Below are 6,000 nucleotides of genomic sequence, written 5' to 3'. Positions count from 1 at the left end.
TGAGCTAATCCCCAGAGTGACCAGAAGGAGGCGCCAGACTAGTGGTGAGTAGTGCGCCCCATCACATACCATTAGTGTCTGCATCACAAAATCTTCCACCATTCAAATTGGCAGTTTCAGCAGACACACTGAGGATGGAATTCATTGATTTCTAGAGGTGATTCCTCCAGGATAAGGATGGGAGATATCGGTGGGGCAACGTGTGGGACTGCTGGCACTGCCACTGTTGCCTGCCAGAGATTTATAAACAAAACAGGACAAAAACAAAAAATTAACATCTAAGAAGAGACCCACTTGTTAAATTTGCCTGCATAAGATTGATCTTTCAGTTACAATTTACATTTGTTATAAAAACTGGGCACATTTAGTCCTGAGAAAAGAAGACAGAGGGAGGGACATGATAACAAGTCTTCAACTATGTTAAGGGCTGTTAAAAAGAGGATGGTGATCAATTGTTCTCCATGTCTACTGAAGGTAAGACAAGAAGAAATTGGCTTAATCTGCCACAAGGGAGATTTAGAATTAATATTAGGAAAAACTTTCTAATCATAAGAATAGTTAAGCAGTGGAATGGACCAGTTACTAAAAGAGTTTGTGGAATCCCAGTCATTGGAAGTTTAAGAACAGGTTGGGCAAACACCTGTCAGGAATGGTCTAGTTTTACCTGGTCCTGCCTCAGCACAGGGGGTTAGACTAGATCCCTTCCAGCCCTACATTTCTATGATTCTGTCTATGCAGCTACATTTTATGAATGGCCCACTATTTTCTCTTGAGAAACCAGCAACATTAGTGCAATGTCTGCCAGATAGCTAATGTAGGGATGACTTTCACTGCAAAGATCAGGAAACTGATATATCTTTGTTCTCATAACTTAAATGTCATTAATATTCTCCCAGAGAAGCAACAACAAAGAAAAAATCAACATTGGTATCTTGATAGAAGGTGAAATAGTTACATTATCCCTCTCCAGCTGTACCAACAACAGGCCTTCAAACTGCAAAGAGTTCCTCTTTTAATTTAAAAAAATATATTATAACTTAGCTATAGTACTTTCAGAGGATATCAAAGTATTTTGCTGATGTTAAATAAGCCTCAATATACCCTTGTAAGTTGTTATCCCCATTTTACAGATGTGTAAACTGGGGCACAGTGCAATTCAGAAATCTGCTCAGTTACAGAGGAGTCAGCGGCTGTTACCAACAGAAATTAGCACTCCTGATTCCAGTGCTGTGCCTGAATCACAAAATCATCCTTCTCCTTCCCATGTTATGCTATATCAGCAGAATGAGTGACAATGAGACATATATAATTGTGTCACGTCCGCTGATTTGCTCTTCCCAGTTTTGATTTCACATCACTTTTACATTGGTATAATCCCATTAACTCAATAGCATTATACCTGTATGGTTGTAGCAAGGTGGTACAGTCAAGAACAAGGGTGACTGCATTCCTTCCCTTCCAAAGTCCATATCCAGCATTTAAAAAGAGATCATAACAAAATAAAGTTATTTAAAAAAATCTCCACCATCCTGGAATGTGTGTGCGTGTGTGTGTAAATATATAGGGCCAGATCCTCAGGTGATGTAAATCAGCAGAGTTTCACTCACTTCGATAGAGGCATACCCATTTACACAAGTTGAGGATCTGGGCCATTATCTACCAGCAGAGAAAATGTGGGCAGATGAAGCATGAGCAAACAGCTTTGGGGAAATGTAAAAATATGCCCAAATCTTTGCCCATCCTTGGATCTGAACCCAACTTTTGTCAGCATCACACAAGGACCTCTTTTACCACTGTCCTCCTCTGCACGTGACCAGTGACGTGCTGCCAAAATCTTAACAACTAGTTCCCTATAAAAAGTTCTGATTTAAGGGATGTGCCACAGTATGTATTTTTTGTACCTTTCTCCATAAGAAGTGGCAATGCATTGAGTCATTGGGAGTTATACTTAACAATAAAAAATACGTCCGTATTTTCCCGAGGGGAATTTTTAAAATTTTAAAATTCCTCCCGGACAGCGATTTAAGAACCAAAAAGCCTGACATGTCTGAGAAAATACGGATGTATGTTAACTCCACCTGAAGTGCTTTTTTAAAAAAGATGGGCCTGAGCTAAAAATGAGCTCCATTTCACATGGGTGGGTCCCCACCACTCCCCGGGGGTGTGCTAGGGTGACCAGATGTCCCGATTTTATTGGGGCAGTCCCAATTTCTGGGTCTTTTTCTTACATAGGCTCCTATTACCCCCACCCCCTGTCCTGATTTTTCACACTTGCTGTCTGGTCACCCTTGGGTGTGCACATGTGTGGGTCCCAGCTGCTCCCTGCCCGCCTCATTGAAGTAGGTGTGCAGGGTTACTGCCCTGGGAACTGCAGGGCACCAGCATATGTGAGGCCAGCCACAGACAGGGGCATGGAGCAGGGCTAGCTGGAGGCAGGGGGCGTGGGGCTGGCTGCAGGCAGGGCAGGGGGTGCGGAGCTGGCTGGAGACAGGACAGTGTGGGGCTGGCTGGCTTCAGGCAGGGCGGCAGGAGGGTGCGGCATGTGTTGGCAGAGCTGGAGACAGAGGAGGGTGAGGCTGGCTGGCTTCGGGCAGTGGGGTGCAGGAGGGATTGGCTTGAGACAGGGCAGGAGGTATGGCAGGGGCTGGTGCGGGCAGGGCAGGGGGTGTGGCAGGAGCTGGCTGCGGTCAGGGCAGGGGTGCAGCAGGGGCTGGTGTGAGCTGGGCAGGAGGTGTAGGGCTGGCTGCGGGAAGAGCAGAGGTGTCACAGGGGCTGGTACAGGCAGGGCAGGAGGTGTGGCAGGGGTTGGTGCGGGCAGGGCAGGGGGTGCAGGACTGGTGTGGGCAGGGCAGGGGTGCAGTAGGGGCTGGCTGCGGGAAGAGCAGATGTGTGGCAGGGGCTGGTACAGGCAGGGCAGGGGGTGTGGCAGGGCTGGCTGTGAGCAGGGCAGAGGGTGCAGCAGGGGCTGGTGTGAGCTGGGCAGGAGGTGTAGGGCTGGCTGCGGGAAGAGCAGAGGTGTCATAGGGGCTGGTACAGGCAGGGCAGGAGGTGTGGCAGGGGTTGGTGCGGGCAGGGCAGGGGGTGCAGGACTGGTGTGGGCAGGGCAGGGGTGCAGCAGGGGCTGGCTGCGGGAAGAGCAGATGTGTGGCAGGGGCTGGTACAGGCAGGGCAGGGGGTGTGGCAGGGCTGTCTGTGAGCAGGGCAGAGGGTGCTGGGCTGGCTGGAGATGGGGCTGGCTGCGGGCACTCACGGGGAGAGCGGCTCAGAGCAGTCCAAGCAGCAGGACGCAGTCCAGGCCCAGCAGAGCAGCTGGGGACCCACCAGGCAGCAGTGGGGGGCCCAGGTCCAGGGTTTGGGGGAGCAGCAGCAGCAACAGAGCCTGTGCCCAGGGCCAGGCGGTGGCCCACATGGCTCCCGCAGCACAGCGCCCCCGGCAGCTGGAGGAGGAATTACATCACTTCTCGGCCGGAGCCCATCAAAGCCACAGCGCCCCCTCACAGGGAAGTGGGTTAACAACCGGTTCTAAAACCGCTTCAAAATTTAACAAACCAGTGTGAACCGGCTCCAGCTCACCACTGCATGTGACTGAGACTCTCTGCCAGTACCTACTCCTAACCTTTCAATAGTTTCTTTAGTTAGCCCTTGGTATTGTCTAAGTCAGATTCCCCGAGTGTGCTGGGTGCTATTAGGTGGTCTTGGGTAGGGTAGAAAGGGAACCAGATCACTGTCTGGGTGATCATGGACAGGCCGGCTGACAAAATTTGGATAAATTGAAATAAGCTTAGGAAAAACCTGACCTTTGAAGGTTTCTCTGAACCAACCCTTTTCAGTCTTGCTCTTTGCCCATCCACATAAATAAGTAATGGAAAAATGCCAAACTCCTAGTTTTTGTCAAGGCCATCCCTCTCCATCCTACTTTTAGTGGTTTGCAAAGGGGCTGCATGCTTTGGTCCGTTCCAGTAGCATTAACCGAATGGAGCATGAAGGCAGGTATCTGCAGTTCAGCACTGCCGCCATGTGGTGAAACAAGTGCACAACCTCTGAGTTATAACAGCTGATAGGGCTTTTACCAACCATCTGCGCCCTTACTCACTGTAAGAGAATAGAGTTCTGTGACAGATTTCTTATCTTATTATTTTGCATAACTATAACATGCCTTACTAATTGAGCTAACAACAATCACAAAAATAATACAGGTATCCGGGGGTAGCTGTGTTAGTTTGAAGTGGTTTTTTACCCACAAAAGCTTATGCAAAAATAATACAAGTCTCCCAAGAGACAGTCACACAAATGGTCTGGGATAAGCATGCACAGACAAGGGAAAGCAGGATGAGAAAGAGGGGAAGGATGGTCTTATAGATAAGGCCCTAGGCTGGGACTCAGGCAAACTAAATTCATTTGATAGCTCTGTGACCTTGGGCAAGTCACTTTGGCTCTGTGTCTCAGTTTCCACATCTGTAAAATGGGAAAAATATCCTTCCCTTTGTCTGAGTTGTTTATATTGTAATCTCTTTATGCTAAGGACTGTTTCTTACTATGTGTCTCATACAATTCAGTTCAGAGCCTCTAAGACAGAGGTGGACAAACTATGGCCCACAGGCCACATGCGGCCCACAGGACCCTCCTGCTAGGCCCCTGAGTTCCTGCCCCAGGAGGCTTGCCCCCGGCCCCTCCCTCGCTGTTCTCCCTTCCCCGCAGCCTCAGCTCACCCTGTCACCAACACAGTGCTCTGGACGGCGGGGCTGCGAGCTCCTGTGGCAGTGCAGCTGCAGAGCTGGGGCCTGACCTGGTGCTATGAGCTGTGTGGTGGCGTGGCTGGCTCACTGTGGGCCGCAAGGGGGCAGAGAACAGAGGGGGTTGGATAGAGGGCAGGGGAGTTCAGGGTGATGGTCAGGCGTGTGTGGATAAGGGGTTGGGGTGGTCAGAGGGCAGGGAACAGGGCGTTAAATGGGGCAGGCGTCCCCAGGGGGCAGTCAGGAAGAAATGGGGGGGGTTGGATGGGTCGTCGGGGAGCAGTTAGGAATAGGGGTTCTTGGAGTGGTCACGGGACAGGGAGAAAGGGTGATTGGATGGGGCAGGGGTCCCCACGGGGCAGTCAGGAATGAGAAGAGGGGATGGATGGGGTGGCGGGAGGCAGTTGGGGCAGGGGTTCCAGGGGCTGTCAGGGACAGGGAAAGGGGGGGGTTGGATGGGGCAGGAGTCCCAGGGGGGCCATCCGGGGGTGAGAAGCAGGAGGGCTCAGATAGGGGGCAGGGCCAGCTGTTTGGGGAGGCACAGCCTCTGCTAACCGGCCCTCCATACAATTTTGGAAACCCGATGTGGCCCTCAAGCCAAAAAGTTTGCCCTCCCCTGCTCTAAGAGCTGCTGTAATATAAAAAAGAAAAAACAGTTATTAAAGCTGGACAAACAACAAATAATATCAGAGAGTCCTGTGGCACCTTAAAGACTAACAGTTGTATTGATGACAGAGGACTCTTTGTTACTTTTTACAGATCCAGATGAGCACGGCTACCCCTCTGATACTTAACAAATAATATATTTGTGCAGAATTTATTCAAAGCACAATGACAAAACTTGTCAGATAAATTACTCTGGATTATTACTGTCTCTAGAAGTCAGTGTATGAACTTCCTTTGAATTTTAGCCTATGACAAAGAATATTAAGGCCAGACTGAGCATTGGTGTATATCTCATGTTTTGACTTCAATGGAGTTATACCCTCCTACAATAGCTCTAAAACTTGGTTGGTCGGAGTTTATTTCTTCAGTAATTAAGGCCCCAACCCTGTGCCCACACAGAATATATTGCAGGATCAGAATCCCAGAGAGATACATACTAACTCAGTTTCTGTAAGCATCTTCATCCAGCATCATTTCACTCTCAGGTTCTGTCTTCAGCCCACTCTCAGCAGCAACCAGCCAACCTTTCAAACTCTGCTACAGACAATGCTCCAGATCTTGAAGGTGCACTAATTTCACAGAATCACCACACTGTCTACAG

Source organism: Gopherus flavomarginatus, chromosome 14, assembly GCF_025201925.1.
Source record: "Gopherus flavomarginatus isolate rGopFla2 chromosome 14, rGopFla2.mat.asm, whole genome shotgun sequence".
Lineage (NCBI taxonomy): Eukaryota > Metazoa > Chordata > Testudines > Testudinidae > Gopherus > Gopherus flavomarginatus.
Note: the sequence above shows the minus strand (reverse complement) of the source record.